This window comes from Parasteatoda tepidariorum, chromosome 4 (assembly GCF_982258835.1).
Source record: "Parasteatoda tepidariorum strain Cologne lab strain chromosome 4, Ptep-v5.0, whole genome shotgun sequence".
Lineage (NCBI taxonomy): Eukaryota > Metazoa > Arthropoda > Arachnida > Araneae > Theridiidae > Parasteatoda > Parasteatoda tepidariorum.
The window spans coordinates 87,393,968-87,414,319 of NC_141758.1; the positions used below are offsets into that span (position 1 = coordinate 87,393,968).

General features: G+C 28.1%; 1 long non-coding RNA gene across 1 annotated transcript; it reads left to right on the forward strand.

Annotated features, from left to right (window-relative positions):
* Window positions 1–628: 628 nt before the first annotated feature.
* LOC147811904 (uncharacterized) lies at window positions 629–1,202 on the forward strand. The gene is made up of 2 exons (XR_015432883.1): window positions 629–891; window positions 991–1,202. It is a non-coding gene; the product is annotated as an uncharacterized LOC147811904 (long non-coding RNA).
* The last annotated feature ends 19,150 nt before the right edge of the window (window positions 1,203–20,352 follow it).

A 20,352-nucleotide genomic window follows, 5' to 3' on the forward strand; every position in this document is an offset into this window, starting at 1 on the left:
TCCATGCCCAGAGCGGGATTCGAACCCGCAGCCACTGGCTCCGCAGTCAGGCACGCTAACCACTCGGCCACCTGGCCGGCTCACCAAAAAATATTACATAATTATAATTAACGAATAATAGTTTAATTTAAAATTTTAAATTTAAACTTGACAACTTTTCTACTTGAAATTGCTAAATATATGAAGTTTCTTGATAAAATAATGTCTTATAAACCATTTTTTTATTGTAGTTTGGGTTGCATAGTCTAATAAAATAAAAATCACATGAGAGAGTTCATTTTTTCTGCAAAAACTGGGAAGTAATTATTATTTAAAACCATAATGCCAATTTTGACATGAATCTGAAGAGGAAGGAAATTTCCCTGTACCCATGGTACTGATCAGCGACAAACCATAGGACGGTCCATTCCACAGATTTTACGAGCACGTGTATCGCATGTACTCGGTGAGTCTTAGCGGGGTCGAGTATTGAACCCAAAGTCAGACTGGAGTCAGATTTTCTAACTACTGGGTTACCACGATCAGTACTCTTCCTTCCTTCTATAATTATCGATGTTTTTTTTTTTTTTTTTTTTTGAAGTTATACTTCTTATGTGACTTCCAACAAGGTTGCGTTAACCGTTTAAAGCTGCATTTTTATTGGTCGGGAAATCACGTGGTAGGATCCAGTTTTCCCTCATTCATTTCCATATTGTTTTGGTTCTCACTAGCATGAAAATAATAAAAGTCATAAAAGTATTGTTTTTCTATAAATATTTTTTTAGTTTGTTTTGATACACATATAATTTAATAGGGTAGTATTTTTTATTTTCAAATTTAGTGGATAACAATTGCGAAAAATGAGTGAAAACAATCCCACGGACAATGTGACGGATTTAAGGTTATGTCAAGGTACGTCTCTTGTGAATATCAATTGATTGTTAGGTTTTCTCTTCTGAAATTACATTATGATGCATTCACATACATTATTAATACAAATACATTTTCCAGGGCGAGACGATGAGGCAACCACAAGCACTTCCACTGGTTCAAAAGGTCCACGAGGGAAAAATGCACAATATTACCGTGATTACAGAGCACGGAAGCGAGCGGAGCAGGAAAAAGAGTCATTGAATAGAACTAGTGATCCTTCTACGACTGCTGATTCTTCTACTATTAACGTCGCAGGTTGTGAAGTTTAACTTCTTCCGCGCGGAGGGACTCCACGCACTCTTTTTTTTTTATTATTTTTTTTTTGTTTTATTCTTTTTTTTTCCTTTTTTTTTTTTTTTCTTTTTTTTTGTGCTTATTTTAGGATAATTGTGTTCTGTATTTGGTTGAAAACTTGTTTTTCAATAGATGCAAATTCAGAGTTATAAACTGAATGCTTACAAAACATGTAATATTTTAAAGTTCAAAATGGATGGTCGACTTGTCGTACTCCAGAAAAGGCGGTAGGTACCTTACAAGTTTTCGAAATTTTTACTAAATAGACAGAAACAACTTATAGCTTGCATGGAAACTGTGTTGTTTTTCTCAAAAAAATGTTCTCCTGAAGTTTTTGAAAATGGGACTTATTCTAATCCAAGTCTTATGTTTGAAACTTTTAAATTAGAAAAATATATAAATAAAAAAGCTTTATCTTCTTTTAACACTTTCAAATTTAACAATGTGACAAATAGAATTTTTCTGAGAAAGTTTTAAGACTTCTTTAAAATAATGAAAAAAAAATTTCCAAAAGAAGCTTAAGTAAGAAATCATTCTTAGTTAGGAAAGAAAGGAAAAAATAATTTACAAAAAGTTTTCTTTAAAGACAAAGAGTAGGAAAAATTGAATTCTCTTATCTCTGTTTTTTTTTTACAAAATACTTCATCAAATGTAGTTTGCGCATGATGCAAATTTCACTTTCCGAACAGAGTTATTTTTTAACCAAAATAAACACTCTTATGAGTCTATGCAATCTTTTATCTCAAATAACTAACTATTCCAAAGAAGGAGGTATAGTTATTTTTATTGTGAAAGCACTTGAAAAACTATTTTGTACTGAAGAATACAAATTTTTAAGAAAAACAAGATGAAAAAGCGTTTCCTGGCTTTTATAAATTTTATTAAAAAATTCTGAACTTCGTCAAACAAAATCAATCGGTAAAAAGGGAAGAAAGAAATTGTTGCAAGATTTAAAGACGAAAAAAAATAAGCTTTTAAACTAAACTTAACTTAAAACTATGTAGGTGGTGGAAATAAAGGAAAACAAACCAATGAACTGAACTGAAGGTAAATTTAATTATGATCTATCAACTATACGAGAAACAATGTTATTTTTTTTATTGCTATTAAAGCGCAACATAAAGAATGAGAAAAACAAAAGAAAAAAACGCATAACTTTTTCTCTTATCATTCGATACGGAATAAAAAATTCTGGAATAAATTTTATTGTGTGGTAATAACTATTCTGGTTGAAAAAAACACATTCTTAATTAATAAAACTAGTATTTAAATCATTCATTAGGTAGTTTACCCTTTCATCTGATAACGGTTTACCGGAAATCCTGATTTTCAAAGTTATAGTTATTATTTAGTAAAAAATACAAAACTGAAAAGCAAATTTAACCGAATACGTAGCTTTTATGTCATGCTCTAAGGTATCATGACAAAATTAAAATTTCCACATTTTACCATATTTACCAAATTTTATGACATATTATAAAACCATATTTTACTGTTTGTTTTATCAAAATCATTACCAAAGCACTTAAGTGAAAATTATGGAGCTATGTGGTGTACTCTTAATGCCTAAGCCGATTTACAAGGCTTTTCCTCTCCCCCCTCCCTAAAAAGAAACTGCTAGAATGGCTTATATCACTCAGAGCAAAATTTTATATTATTCTGCGTAATAAGTGTTCATATTTAATATTTAAAAAGATAATAAAATTTTTAAAAAAATTTCTTAATTTAAAAAACTTTTTTTTATTATTTTAAGGAAAATTTCAGTAAAAATTACAGTGCTCTTTGGTGTTCCCATAGAGCCAGAAACACTGTAAATGTTAGCCATACTTTTTTTCTCAGTGTGCAATCTTAATGCATTAAAACTAGACCTTGTACTCAGAATAAAATAAGTAGTCAGTATAGAAATTATGAAAATGTATACGCTACGAAATCAGACACAGAAACATACCTGTACTTTCCGATTAAATCTATATTTTTTCTATAGATTCGAATTAGTATTGCAGAAATACAATTTTAAAATGAAAATATATCATATTTAATACAGCACACGCCTAAGGATTTTTTTTGATCAAATAAAATCGATGTAAATAGAAATATCTATAAATATAACAATGTAAAAATAAAGACAACAGTTTGCTTTTAAGCCCTTCTGCCAACATTACAGAATAAAATTTCGATTTTAAATGTCTTAAAAGACATCGTAAAGTTCAAAAGAACTACTTTCGTCTTCAAAATAATTCACTACTTTTAAAACAGACATGATATTAATTTTCTACGATATTTCATTTTAAATATGTGTAAGGTTTTATGCCAGGTAAATTTTTAATAACTCTGCTCTCAAAATGTAAATATACTAGAGATAACAAGTTTTGACACATCGATCTCTATATGTGTACTTACTTGTAGGTGCATTTAATATGAAACAAATCGCTTACTTATACAATACGTTTTTAAAGAAAATGGAGTCAGAAACTGAAAAAAAATTGCAAAATTTAAACTCTACTTCATGTTTCAGTAAATTCATTATTTTAGCTCATACTCGTTGAAAAAGCTCATACCCGTCGTTTAGCTCATACTCGTCTTTCAAAATTACCGTACTGTATTGTAATGACATTTTTAGTTTAAAAAATGATCATTCTAGTTAATAAACTCAAAATATATTATATTTATGCCATTTATTAGGTAATTTTTCCTTTCACATCGTAACAGTTTACCGAAAATTCTGGTTTTTAAAATTGCAATTCTTATTACCACACATTTAACAAAAAATACAAAATTGAAAAGTAAACTTTTCCGAATGAATGGTTTTAATGCCATTCTTTTAGGTATCATGATAAAATTACCAAATTTCAACACATTTCCCAAACTTTATCACATATTATAAAAGCATATTTTATTTTTAATTTTACGTTAATTAATTAATTAATTAAGAAAAGCATTTCGGTAAAAATTACCGAACTTTTTAATGTCCCCACAGATTTAGAAACAAGGCACATTTGTTGATATTCTGGAAATTGTGATCATGCTTCTTTTCTCAGTGTGTAATTGTTAAGCGATAACTTTTACTTTTAGTTTCTTAATGATAAATAGATAGTTGCCCTAAAATAAAATAAAAATATTCAATTAAAAGACACCGAAATGTTTATTCCAATATATGCTCTATATCAACATTCTACTTAATAATACGGGAAAAATTTCATAAAAAATTACTCCGTATTTTTCCCTATGACGTCAGAACTCCTTGTCTTTTATATGATTTTTAAACCCATTGCTCTGCGTATCAAGGTGATACAAATCTTCACACTCTGGCTTTTGAGATAGATTTCCCGAACTCGATTCCTGGTTTGGACTAAGTATTTATTCGCCGGCTCTTTAACTTTCTGTATTATTTTCCAGTTAGTTCTATTAATCTATTTGATGCATAACGCTTAATGCTTTTGTATCATGAAACGAGTTATATCAACATAATTCCTTCATTTTTATTACATATATACTTGTAGTACTTCCATAGGAAACCGTTTAATCAAAAACAAAGAACCCGTCTCGAAATTTCAAGATCCAGTTTTTACAGTTAATTTTAACACGAATTAAAAACAAAAAAGATTGAAAACACTCAGAATTCAATTTTAAATGAAAAAACAAAGTGTGAAAAAATTCAAGTTAAAATAAAATGCCTATAAAATATAAATATTATAATATAAATAAACGGTATTATAGTTTGCTTTTAAACCCTACTGCCAATATTTGAGAAGAAAATTTCGATCGTAAATGTCTTAAGACTTCGAAAAGTTCTTTTAAATAATTCACAACTTTCAAAAGACATGATATATATATTTTTATAACATTTCCTTTTAAATATGCAAGGTTTTATGTCAGGTAAATTTTTAATAACTCTGCTGTCAAAATGCAAATAGGTGAGACTTGGCAGGCAAACTTTGATGTACACATCGATCTCTATGTATGTGCTTATGGGTGCATTTAATATGAAGTAAATAGCTTACTTATAAAGTATATTTTTAAGGAAAACTGGAATAAAGAACTGAAAAATTTATAAAATTTAAACTCTACTTCATATTAAGGAAGGATGAATGAAGTACTATGTTTCAGTAAATGCATAATTTCAGCTCATACTCGTAGAGAGAAAATCTGGGAAAATTACCGTACTGTATGGTAATGGCATTTCTGAACTTAAAATAATCATCATTCCAGTTATGAAAACTAAAATTTATGACGTTTAAAGCAAACCGGAAAATTCTGGTTTTCAAAATTACAGTTCTTATAACTACATATTTAGTAAAAAAATACAAAACTGAAAAGTAAATTTAGCCGTATAAATGGTTTTTATGCCATGCTAAAGTATCGTGATAAAATTACCACATTTACTACCAAACAGCATGGTAATAAAATCTTATTTTATTGTTATTTTTACAGAAATCATTAAACAAAGTGCTTTGATAAAAGATACTGAGATTTTTAGTTTTCCCATAGAACTGGAAACATGGTAAATTTTGCCATTTTCCGTTTCGCCATTTACTTATACTTTTTTTTCAATGTACGATTTTAAAATTGTTCTAGGATCAAATTCTACTTCCCTCTTTTCCATGTTAACTTATAGAAACTTATATGAATATGAATTCTATATTAAGTTTCTAATTAATGTTTTTGAATACTTTTTGTTTAGTTACAATCGTTAAAATATATTTTCCGAAAATAAATCACATAATTTTAAATATTTGTTATAAACAAACATTTGAAAGAAAAAATTCTAAGGAAGAAAAAAAAATAATAAAAAAAAAAAAAAATAAATAAATAAATATATATATATATATATATATATATATATATATATATATATATATATATATATATATATATATATATATATATATATATATATATATATATATATATATATATATATATATATATATATATATATATATATATATATATATATATATATATATATATAACTGTAGGTGCATTAAATAAAATATGATCAAGTTCTATTTTATTTTTTTCTATTTTACGAATTTATTGGGATATTTTTTGTTTGAATTTGAATTCAAGAAGTTTGGATTTCTTAACAAAATTTTCACTAATTATTTTATTCTAGAAACGGACTTTAAAAACGGAATCAACCCAATTCTACTTATGAGTAGATTCCTCACAAGAACAGCACTAATTATAAAACGTTTGGAAAAACTCCAATTTTCTTTTTTTTTCTTGTTATTTTTCAAAAAATCACAGAATAGTACTTTACTCTGGAATATTTTGGGACTTCTGGCTGAGCCCTAATCACTTTTGGGACCCGGGACTATAGGCCTAGTAATACTCTATAGCCTCTTTCATAACTCGGCTCTTCATGCTATTATGGAAACATTTTAACAGAACAATTTGGAAGAAAAACCATTTCATTTTGTTTTCCATGTTCATTCAGGATTTTTATCTTCTAATACTTCCGTATAACTCTTTAAATTTCAATTATAAACTATAAATTAAATAATTAAGCAAAATATTAAATTAAACGCTTTATAAAGCTAATAAATAATTTAAAACGGGTTCCCAAAAAAATATTTAAAAAACGCTGCATTTAAAAAATAATGATATTCAACTGGAAATGTTTTCTATGATCAGTACTAATAAGTTAACTGCTGTCTCTATGTTCTCGGAAATGTGTTTCCCTGAAAATAATTAAGTAATTACATCAGCAGAGTCAGCATTCAAAGTCAGCATCAGCATTCGCATTACTATCAGGGCTATAATGTCCGAAAAGTGTGTGGTGCTGCCATCTATGTGTAAAAGATGCTACTTCATAAATCCATTACCTAAACTTCTTAAGGTATCTTTAAAATCATAATTAACATATAAAATATATTTTTGAGAAATGTATGAATTCGTTTCAAACTCTGCTTTTATAAAGCTAGTGCATTGTAATAATAATCCCTTGCAATTTTGTCCCCTCCCAAATGTTCAGTTTTTTTAAATAAATTATATTTTTTGCTTCCAAAAAATACTTCAATTGCAAAGTAACCAGGGCCATAACTACACCGGAGACAAGGTCAAGGGATCTCCTTATGAAAGGTCCACTTCACATTTTCTTAAAAATTAGGTTTCTCTGTTTTCCTTTACAGGAAAGAAATTGTGTAAAGATAGAAATGGAGAAAAAAAATTTTGAATCGCTTCGAAAACTCTTTTTCGGACAATATAAAATATAAAAATTTGTTTAAAAATGTTTTATACTAATTTTTCAGCATATGTATATATTTTTAGAAATTTTGACACCTATACTTTCACATGATATTAAAATCAAAGTTCTAATTTGCACCAAAAATTAGAAAAAACTATTAAAGTGTCCGCTCAAAGGCTCCCTCAACTGCAACTTTTAATTATAATTAGAAAACAAGGGAAAAGAATGCCTATAACCGAAATAGACAATAGTATATCTTAAATGTAGGCTACACTGAATTTTTTTTAACCCGTTTCATACCATACTTGCTATATCAATTTTACCAACACCTGTGCTAATTGTATGGAGTGACAAGAACAAAATAAAAATTTGTTTAAAAATGTTTTACACTTATTTTTCAGCATATGTATATATTTTTAGAAATTTTGACACCTATACTTTCACATGATATTAAAATCAAAGTTCTAATTTGCACCAAAAATTAGAAAAAACTATTAAAGTGTCCGCTCAAAGGCTCCCTCAACTGCAACTTTTAATTATAATTAGAAAACAAGGGAAAAGAATGCCTATAACCGAAATAGACAATAGTATATCTTAAATGTAGGCTACACTGAATTTTTTTTAACCCGTTTCATACCATACTTGCTATATCAATTTTACCAACACCTGTGCTAATTGTATGGAGTGACAAGAACAAAATAAAAATTTGTTTAAAAATGTTTTACACTTATTTTTCAGCATATGTATATATTTTTAGAAATTTTGACACCTATACTTTCACATGATATTAAAATCAAAGTTCTAATTTGCACCAAAAATTAGAAAAAACTATTAAAGTGTCCGCTCAAAGGCTCCCTCAACTGCAACTTTTAATTATAATTAGAAAACAAGGGAAAAGAATGCCTATAACCGAAATAGACAATAGTATATCTTAAATGTAGGCTACACTGAATTTTTTTTAACCCGTTTCATACCATACTTGCTATATCAATTTTACCAACACCTGTGCTAATTGTATGGAGTGACAAGAACAAAATAAAAATTTGTTTAAAAATGTTTTACACTTATTTTTCAGCATATGTATATATTTTTAGAAATTTTGACACCTATACTTTCACATGATATTAAAATCAAAGTTCTAATTTGCACCAAAAATTAGAAAAAACTATTAAAGTGTCCGCTCAAAGGCACCCTCAACTGCAACTTTTAATTATAATTAGAAAACAAGGGAAAAGAATGCCTATAACCGAAATAGACAATAGTATATCTTAAATGTAGGCTACACTGAATTTTTTTTAACCCGTTTCATACCATACTTGCTATATCAATTTTACCAACACCTGTGCTAATTGTATGGAGTGACAAGAACAAAATAAAAATTTGTTTAAAAATGTTTTACACTTATTTTTCAGCATATGTATATATTTTTAGAAATTTTGACACCTATACTTTCACATGATATTAAAATCAAAGTTCTAATTTGCACCAAAAATTAGAAAAAACTATTAAAGTGTCCGCTCAAAGGCTCCCTCAACTGCAACTTTTAATTATAATTAGAAAACAAGGGAAAAGAATGCCTATAACCGAAATAGACAATAGTATATCTTAAATGTAGGCTACACTGAATTTTTTTTAACCCGTTTCATACCATACTTGCTATATCAATTTTACCAACACCTGTGCTAATTGTATGGAGTGACAAGAACAAAATAAAAATTTGTTTAAAAATGTTTTACACTTATTTTTCAGCATATGTATATATTTTTAGAAATTTTGACACCTATACTTTCACATGATATTAAAATCAAAGTTCTAATTTGCACCAAAAATTTTTAAAAAAATTATTAAAGTGTCCGCTCTAAGGCTACCTCAACCGCAACTATTATTAAAAAGTAGAAATCCAAGGAGAGCAAGGCCTATAACCGAAACAGACAATAGTATAGAAATGTTGTCTACGCGGAATTTTTTAACCTGTCTCTTATTATATTTGCTTCATTATCGATTTTAGAGTATTATTTATATAGAGTACAAAGGTAAATAAAAGTTTTTTTTAAAAATATTTATAAATATTTCTTGCATATGTATATGTTTTCAGAAATTTTGACAACTATCCTTGATATTAATATCAAAGCTCTATTTTGAAATTGCTGCAACATCTCGAAATAATGAAATATGTTAAATAAATCTACCAATTAACTAATTATAAGCTTAATCTACTGATTTTTGCTGATTTCAAATTAGATTTGTAGTGAAAAGCAGTTGTGTTAAGGCTATTATCTCATAACACTTTGCACTTAAGGCTACTATCTCATAACACTATATGCGTTTTAATAATTTTTACTGATTCAAAATATCATTGGTTTTATTGTCTATACTTTTTGCACAAAAAATTTTTTTTACATATCAGCTCTTAAAAGTTGAAATGCGCCTTTGAGTGAAAAGTTTATGACAAACATTTTTGCATCTGGGAATTTAAACATTAATTGAGTAAAAACAAAATGCATTGAGAAATTTTTTGGGTAACGCTAGTTTTAATGAAGTTTGAAACTGTTTCGACAGTCTGGGGGTAAGAAAAAATTAAAAAAATGTTTTTGGATACAGAAGAAACTAGTTTCCTGTCATATGTTTCATTGATAATAGTTAAATTAAAGGCTAACAAAAACACTTTATTAAGTTTTTACAATAAATTTTAAAATAAACTGTGTCGACTGACTTAAAAGTAGGCGTTTTAAAATTATGTGAAAAATATTTAGCTCATCAAAGAACGTTTGAAATTTCTTGTAAATTTTGGAAATCCAGTTACCAAGTGAAATCAGCAGCTCTTTATTGACATTTCCAAAGAATTAAGGATATTTCATTCTTTTATTTCAAATCCCTCCCTGGGCTCCCAGTCCAACCCTGTTGTGCGGTATGGTTTGTGTGATAATGATATGATACGAACTTTTGAAGAAATATAATAAAAACATATTATATAATATTTGATATTTTTATTATATTTTTTAAAAAAAATGCTTTTGTTACAATTTTATAAAAAATTCCTTTATGCGGAATATTCTCAAAGGCCAGGATGTAAAGCAGGGTTATGCAACCTAATTTAACTAAGAGTCAAAAGTGATCCGTAAAGCCTTTCAACGTAAACTGAAAACTTTCTTAGATGCTATTAAAAATATACTGAAGAAAAAAAAGTTTAAAAATTAGTAGAAAAAACTCTTTTCAACAATGCTCTAAAGCAGTGGTTACCAACTGGCGGTCCACGCTCCGCATCTGGCCCGCGAACTAAAATATATTAGTTGTCATTTTTCTGTGGACAATTTTCATAAAAAATCTATATGGCTTTAAAATACTTTTCATTCGTTTAAAGAAACCTAATTTCTCCGTTTCTGTGAAATTTTTACATACCAACGGTGCAAAAAAAAAATTTTCTCAGGTTTTGCATGCGAGAAAATGTTTATTCAAATACAAAAATGATCGTTTATGTTGCTCTTGCTTATTTCGCTTTTTTTTTTATTTTGTGAATATAATTTAGCATGTGCGTATCACAAATTTTCTCGAAGAAATTCTTCTATTCAACTTTTTGAAACCATTAATTTTGGACGAAATAATTTACATTTGTAAATTTTAAAGCGCATAAAAAAGGGAATGAATATCATGTTATATCTAAATTCCTTGGATTGAATATCGCATGAGCGGAAAAGGAAAAAAATGAATTTCATATGCTCGACAATTTTTTTGTTTTTTGGTGATTCTTTGGAAACATGGCAATTCGGAACAAAAAATTTCTTCAAATTTAAAGTCTTCAAAATAATCTTAAGTTTTCTTGTATATTTATTTAGTTACATTTATTAATATCTCATAGACAGCAGTGTAGTTTGTTGACATTTGCTCAAAAAAAATTTAAATAGAAATTCACCAAATTTTGAATGCCAGGGAAATGACATATTAGCCTAGAAGTTAAAAAAACAGTTATTTGACTTAAGCCTTTGTGTTAGATGAATTGCTTAAATTAATTTTTTTATCCACTGTAGAAGGAATCAAAAATGTTTTTGTTTCTGATATGTACAGAATAAAATTGTGTATAATAATCAATCATTAAATAAAAATAAAAAAAACTTTGATTATATTCAAGCATATTACAATTTTACATAAACTTGGTATTAGGTTAATATTTCCTTTCTCTCCTTGCATTCAACTGTTTAAAAAAATTTCTGGTAACTGTTTTAATGTCCTGGCATTCATTTAATGTCCTGGCATGTCCTGGCATAAGCCTGGAAAATGACAACCAGGATAATAACAATTTGCCATTATATAGCATTTGAATTTACTTTAACATTTCGGTAGATGCTTACATTCCGCAGAAAACAACAGGATTTCTTGAAATATTTCAGGTAAATCTATGTAGTTTATGTTTTTAATGATTTCAAGAAGACCGGAAAATGACAACATAAAAACCTACTCAGCTTGAAAAAATTTTTGAAATAGGTTTTGAACCCGAAAGTTGGTACTTTATTCATGCAATAAAACATGTTCAGATAGGATGGTATTCTAATCAATCTATTAACATAAGAAATTGATTACTGGCTCTATCCATTTTGGTTATAAATCACTAAATAAAATTGGCCATAAAAATGACAGGTTTTCTTGTGACAGGAAAAAATTATTTTCAACAAAGTTTTTGTAAATAATACCCTCCGCATATATTCTAGAAATACTTACAACAGCTGGGATGAAAAAATTAGATATTGAAAAATTTATGGGATGTTTTGAAGTATTATTTAAATAATATGGTGACCTGATCAAAATTCCTAATCAAAAAAGGCAAACATCTATTTTGTAAGAAAACTATTCAAGATAGAATTATAATATTTGCTGGAAGTTTGAGGCTATACGAGATGAGTCCTAGGCTGCCTTGTTTTGTTTGAAAATCTAATTAGAATTTAAAATATTTTAAATTTTTAGTGATCAGGAATTACCCCTTCTCTTGATCCTTTCTGGGGTAATTCCTAATCACTTCTGGCGTAATTACTGATCACCAGTTTTAATCGTAAAGGGGCTGTTTAAAAATAATCATACAGTGGTAATTAATAAATAAAACATCAATATCAAACAAATAAACCAAAAATATATGTTTAAGCAGCTAATAAAACGATTTATTTAAAAAGCAAAAATAAAGGTTAGCACTATAAATTTTCCAAAAATCTTTGTATCGTGCCATACATTTTAGGCAAGCAACCAACTCATTTTCATGTTCTGCTGGAATATAAGAAAGAGTTCCCACATGGGTTACTTTTGCTGGATTTCGTAACTTCATTAAGGGAGAGTGTAAAGTTAAGTAAGGTATGTCAACAGCTCTGGCAGCAGCTCTCACACCGAAATTTTCATTTTCAATCATTAAACGAAATTTAGTAATTAAGAAATTTTAATTACTAGAACTAATTTTGCTTTCTAGAAGCTTAGTATCCTTTTTAGGCTTATAATTTTCCACCATATTTATATTACGCTAATTTATAAACTTAAAAATTATTCTAACAATGTACACACATAAAATTAAGATAGAAGCAAGGTAAGACAAATCGGAACACATTTGTCTAGCATATGGTTAAAAACAAATTTTGTGATTAAATTGAGTTAAAATATATTTTATAATCGTTCCACTTGATAAATATGAACTGTTACTTAAGAAAAGACAATTAGCTATTTATTAGCTTATTTTAATACTATTTATGAAAAGAAATGACAATGATCAGGAATTACCCCAGTAATCAATAATTACCCCATCTGTAGGGGGCAACATTTGATATAGTTTCCTATAATCAATTATAATGTTTACAGTAGATGTGAAACAATTAAGCAAGATCTTACACTATTTTCATATCAAAGAAAAAGAAAGTAACTCAAAATATTTATTATTAAGAGAAGGAGGGAGATCTTTTCAGAAATGTGCACTTTTTGAAACCCATCTTTGAAATGGAAAATACAGAAAGCAGTTTAAAACATACTTATTTTATTATATTAAACAAAAACTATTATTAAGTAAATGTAGTTATACCTTAGTAAAATGTACAAGCATTCTTGTCCATGTCTCAAATTTAGAAAAAAATTATTTTTTTTAAATAAAACTTAGGTGATCATTATTTACCCCAGAAACAGAGTGATCGTGAATTACTCCGGGTCACCCTACTTTCCAATAATAACAATATTTGTTAGTGGAAATATTGTTTGTAACATACCAGGAAAATGAGATTTTGAAATTCAATTAAATTTTTTAAATATGCAAATCAGCCAATGCTAGTACAAGGTCATTTTAAAATACTAACAATTGCAGCAATGCTATTTATTAAAACTTAAAAAAAAGTTCTTTTAGTAGTATAGGATTATATCTTGAAGCAAGAGACCGTAAATTGTCATATTTGGTGAGAATCACCCACCTACGTATTATCAGTAGCAGGTATTTAAATAACCAGAATCTGGCGTATTTCTCTATTGGCAAACGTGGCTTCGTGGTTTTTATAACCAATGTACGTTTTTGTACTGTCTAATTAGCCGGGTGTAAGTGAAAAACCGCAAAAAAATTTAGACCTCTACCAACTTTTTTTTTTTTTTTTTTTTTTTTTAAACACATAAAAATGAAATAAAATGTTAAAAAAATAGTTACATTTTCTTACGCCCTCCTAACCAAAAAGTACTATGAATTTTTTCAATTTTTTATTTTATAACCGTCGTTGAACAGCCGACCCGATTTCAGGTTTACAGCTACTAATGTTCAACTCCGTAGCCTTGTAATTTTGAACCCAATCCTGATGCCAAGGGAATTTCTGGATCAAGTATTGGGAAAAATTTGTCTTTGTGGAGGACTTTTTCCACTGTTCATCACAATATTTCCAAAAAATTTATGTTTTTCAGTTTTTATCACAATATTTGAGGAGGGAATACACATACAAGGGATAGAGCGTTCGCCTTCCAATGGGTGAACAGGATTCGAATCCTAACGATGGCTGGTCGATACGAATTCCACACCCAGCTAGGAACCAGGAGTTCCCTTGTCTTCTGGATTGGGTTCAAAATTACAAGGCTACGGAGTCGATTATTAGTAGTCGTAAACCCGAAATTGTCTCGGCTGCTCAACGGCGATTATAAAATAAAATATCTCAGAAAATTTTATGTTTTTCTCTTTTTATCACAATATCTGAAAAAAATTATAGTTTTTTGCTTTCCATCACAATACTTCTTGTTTATTAATATGTACAACTACCCAGGAATGCAGATGATGAAATAGTATTCATACTGTTTTTTTTTTTTTTTTTTTTTTTTTTTTTTTTTACTCTTTTTACTGTAGATTTTTTTAATATATTGGAATGCTAGACATCTGCTGAAGAAATTCTATAATTCATGCTCCTTGTCATTTTGTGATTTTGTTTGCTCTTTTCCTACACCATTGGAAATAAAATAAAAATAAAGTGCAATTCAGTAACTTAAGTAATAATTAATGTAAATTTATAATAATTTTAAACATTCAAATTCATTATTATCAGTTATTTTTAAATAAAAATTATTAATTAATGAAACTAATTAAAATTAGTATCCTAGTTAAGGTAAATAGCTATTCAAACTTTTTACCTAGAGAGCTAGAAGAGTCATTTGATAAGACAAAATGTCTGGGACAGTTTCCTCACTGTGCACTAGCAACGACACGATGTTTTATATACAAACTTGGAATGAAATTTATCCATGCAATTTTTCTACTTCTCAAACTGATTTTTTTAATTCATTTTCCCAATAAAACATTCTTTTACTATTACATTTTTTTAAAAAATAAATGTCATGAAATAAAAAATTAAAAAAATCAAACGAATATAAATATTTTTATTATTAAAATTGACTTATAATGACTAGTTCCAATGCGTCATTGCACTTATCTTACACTGTTTTAGATTTCATAACCTCATCTAATTCGATATATGGTTAACAAATGAGTATAATTTCAAATAAATATTTAGATAAATAATATATTTGTTTTAAATACATTGCAAAAAAAAATTATTGTCTAGATATACGATGAGCTGTTTCTTACCCTATAATTAAAAATCCCAATAAATATTTATAGTTATTGAAGTATAATAATATAATATAATAATTTTGTGCTTATGGTAGCCCGATTTTTAGAAAAATCATATGATTCGTTTGACCAATGAAAAAAATTGCAAAGTCACACCAATTGCTTTGACCAATCAAAATATTGGAAAGTCACCTCATGTGTCTTGCCGAATGAAAATGTTGGAAACTGATCACATGATTGAATTCTAATATTATAGATTCTTTCTTTTGAACTTGAGACACTGCCATTGAAACTTGACAAGTTTTATTGTGTGACTCAAAGTGATAAAAAAATCTGCTTTTTTCTATTCAAACTCTTTGTTTTCATATTTCAACGCTTTGTTTGATGGATTTCAAAGCTTTGTACTTTGTTTTCATGGTTTTTTACTCTCTTTTCAGTTTAATCTATTCATCCTTTTGGGTCGATGATTTATTCTGTCAGCTGAAATGCTTCTATGATCTCTTGTTTTGGATTCATGTTTTTACCAAGTACTCTTGGAAACTGAATGGTTTTAAAACTGAGATTGATTCATTTCAAAGGTTGAATTTGGTTTTTTACGAGTTGAAGGTTTTTTACTGGTTCCTTTACCTTGTTTACAGGGTCATCTCAGTTTCCAGTTTTTGGGACAGTTTAATGTCCTTTTATGAACTCTACACTGCTCTGGATTTTTATTCCTACTTTGTTCCTTAGATATTTTTGTTCATTGTTTAGTTGCACCATTAGTTCAATGTGAATTTATTACAATCAATTAATTTTTTGGTGGTTCGATATCATTTCTATTAATTCTTAAGAGATTCAGAATAGTATATTGGTTTTTGCCGATCTCAGATTTTCTTATTTGAAAGTTGGTAAACATTTAAGCAATTAAATTAATCGTAAATTTTTATTATCCTAATTTCTCCATCAGACATTTTCTTTCATTTAGTACAATACTATTCACAAATCATCGATTCAATTTTAATTCTTTTAAATCATAAATTCATTTCTCGCTAGGTGAATTTCATTATGTTTAAATTTTAAATTATTTGGAATCGCTTCTTGGTTTTGTCAATAAATTGGATTAGCTCATTTTAGCGCTGATAAACTTTCAAGCAATTAAATAAATCTTTCTTTTTCAAGATTTTGATAACTAGTGTTTTTTCTGACTATGTATGTTTAATAAGTATTTTTTTTCTAGGTAATAAACTAAAATGAGAATTATCACGAACTGGAATAGTAAAGTCACTCATATAGTAAAAATATTATTTATAAATTGGTACGTACCTTTAAAACTTTTCACTAATGGAATCATGAAACTTAAAACCAAACAAACTCAGAAAAAATAAATAATATTTGTAAGCAACTTTAATCTTAATTGAGGTAGATAAAATACGATTCCCTTTGATTTTCATTCTTATGCTAATATTAAAAATTTAGTTCTTATAATGAACTTATTAGAAAGATTAAATCTCAGTGTCTCGAGATTAATTTCACTCTAAACATGATTTCATATATTTGGAACAGCTAAATAGCAGTTAGATTAATTTTGATAGTGTTTTTCCTGTTGTAGTTTAATATTGTACATTTTTTAATTTTTACTATCCATTTCTTTAAAACTTTATACTTTATTTTATATTCCTTATTGTTGAAAAACGTATGGTAAGCCAATTCAGTTATCAAAAATTTCATAACCAAAAATAGTTATCGTTTCAAAACTTACTGAAAGTATTAAGTAGTAGTACCACATTAAAATTATTAATAGTGCATTTTAAGGCAAGCTTATTTAATAACCGAAAATTTATGTTTAGATTTGTCAAAAAGGATTTTATATCATAGTAGTACCACATTAAATTACAATCATTCAGTGTACCTTTTACGGCAATCTGATTTAGTACCCAAATATTTCACATCGTAGTTAAATTTGCCAAAAATATTGTATATCACATTAGTACCGCACATTTTCAATTAAAATCATTGCTAGCACACTTTACGTCAAGCGTTTTTGATACCAAATTGTTCATATTATCACTAAGCTCGCCAAAAAGTTCGTATTCCACAGTAGTACAACATTATTTTCAATAAAAAATATTGGCTTTTGTTGTTTGTACACTTTTCGGTAAGCCTATTTAGTAACCGAAATGTTCATATCTTAGCTAAAGTTGCCAAGAGTATTATATACTTAGTACCACATTATTTTCAATTAAAATTATTAACGGCACATTTTGTACTCTTATCTATCAACGCCTTATTAAAAGCTGGATAAAATATAATACCCCGTTTTAATTTTAGAGAGGTTTGTATTAGATGTTTACCTCACAAGCTTATGCCGTTTCTCAAAAAACAGACAAAAAATTTCGTCATCTTTTGAATTTATGCCTTCATCCTATTTTATGAGGAATTTATCGAATTTGTAAAGGAATTAAATGTTCAAGTCTTTTAATCAAATTCCACAAACATGTACATGGTTTTTATTTAAATTAAAGTGAAGTTAGAGATTTAATTCTTCGTAGATCAAATGTACATTCTGAAAAATAAATAAATAAGTTTAGAACAAATATTTAAATTAATAGGTATTAAATTAATATTTAGGTCAATTGCTTTACTATTCCACTTTTTCAAAAATATTTAGAGGAGTATGCGAAAAATTCGGCGATTCTGTCATTTCCATGTCTTTATGTCTCTTCGGAGTTTATTTATGCAATTCTTCCTTTTGGCACTCTTGAATTCAAAATTATTGTGAAGAACAACTTGCATACTTGCATGTGTAGTTTTAAGTATTCGATAAGTTTATCATTATAAGTTTAGTATGTAAGCAAAATTTACCCTGACATCATTTTGGCTTTTGTTTGATATTGTTTTGCATTAAATTATCTAAGTTTCATTTGGCATTCTGGTTATCAAAATTACTTGTTCAGTAGTTATTTATACTACTGTATTTATTTCGTTATTTTTATTTACATTGTTATTTGAATGTGGCAGAATTCATAGATCTACCCTGTAAGAATATATTTTCATGGAATGTACGGAATCAAAGATTCTTTTACTCCTCGGGGGGCTGTTGACTATGTTCTGGCTACTTATAAATATGTCTGACAGCCCTCTTGGGGAACTATTTTGATTGCTAAACACTAAAATAACAACTATTCTAAGACCCAGTGACTATGACAAAACTTCAAAAGTGGTAGATTTTACTGATAATGGTAGATGCTCATGATATAAAAAAAATCGACCTTTTGTACATCATCAAATATTGTTCCCGGTGTTTAAGCAGTTAGAATAAAATAACCTCGCCTCCTCGCTTGGCGTTCCCCGGGCAACATTGTGGTACAATAAAAGGAAGCAAAGATTCTTTTGTATCACAATGGCTAAGAGGTTACATGAAAAAGTGGACATTTGCTAAATTTAGTATTATTAAAACAATCCAAGAACCTAATAAGAATTTTTGTTGCAGCTGAAGCATTTTTAATAGAGTCATCACCATTTCAGAGTTATGTTTCTTCGGATCCCTGTGCCATCTATATGTAAGAAAAATTAGCAGATCGGCTGACTTATAACTGAAAAGACTGCTAACTATTGTTAGAAGAGCCATTTAAATGTATTAAGTCTCTTTAAAAGTACTGAAAAAGGTATCGGCAATGTATTTAAGAAAAAAGCAATTAACACTAAAGAATTGGCGATTATTTGAACTGGCATAAATCAAATATTAAAATTCTTTATTTATGAAACATCCAACTGTATTAATAACAGTTTTATTTTTATGTGCTAAGGGATTAAATTTGCTAGCCAATACTTATTTTAAATGAGCGGCTGGTTAAATATCTAGTGCCAATAACATTTGTACCCATTTGAATCCATTTCTCCTCTTTTTCAGTATTTGCAGGAAATCTAATTTTTTCTTTAAGCCATTGGATCAATTTTATTGCACAATATTTCAATCAGTTTTTTTTTTAGAGTTTGTTTAAGCAAATATACAAACCTTTGCCCTATGGGAACTTTTGCCTTATGGGAATAAAACTAACTCCATTTTGTTCAGAGGTTTTTTGTAATCGGTGGAAGTATGGTGCAAAATTGAATACAATAAATTTATTGAAATATCGAGAGAACGGTTTACGAACGGTTATATTTCGAGGTAAAAAAAGGTATGTATAATTTTGAATAGATTATTTTACATAGAAAAACAATGTAATAAAATATATTATTGAGATTGCTAATTTATTGATGGGGGGGTTGATTGCTTGTATGATTTTATTTTAATAATTCTAATTTAATTGTATTTAAAGCTTACGGTTAATCTCTCGCCAAGTGAAAGCAACACAAATCTAAGAGAAATGCACCAACGTAAATAAAATGGAAATGATTCGAACCTTGGGTGGCCCTGTAGCACTGTAGGAAACACTCACGCTTTAGGCACAGCTTGGCGCGGTAGAGAATAAACGCTTTGAAAACCGCAAATATGGTAATCCTATCTATTAATGCGTCACACCTTATCTTACAGCAGAGTGCAACCCTGTTTCGTTCGTCTTGGAAAAGAATGGTTGATGTGGATTGAGAAGCTATTTTATTTGTGTTAAACTTGTCCGAAAAGCAGTTAAAAATTTAATCGAACTTAAAATTTATCAGAATTCTAGATATAGAATCAGAAAACGTAGGTCGCCGAATTTTCTAGACTAGGACAAATTTTTTTACGATCGTAATGAATTTTTTATTTTGAAAGATGCAGAGCTGCTTATTGTGAAAGATGTATTAAAGACTTAGATATTTTTCTTTAATATCTGTACACGACTTCATAATAATACCAAAACAGTTTTGAAGATTTCTTAATTAATAAAGATTCTAGGTTAATTAAGTGATTAAATTTCCAAGATAGTATTTAATACGTCATTTA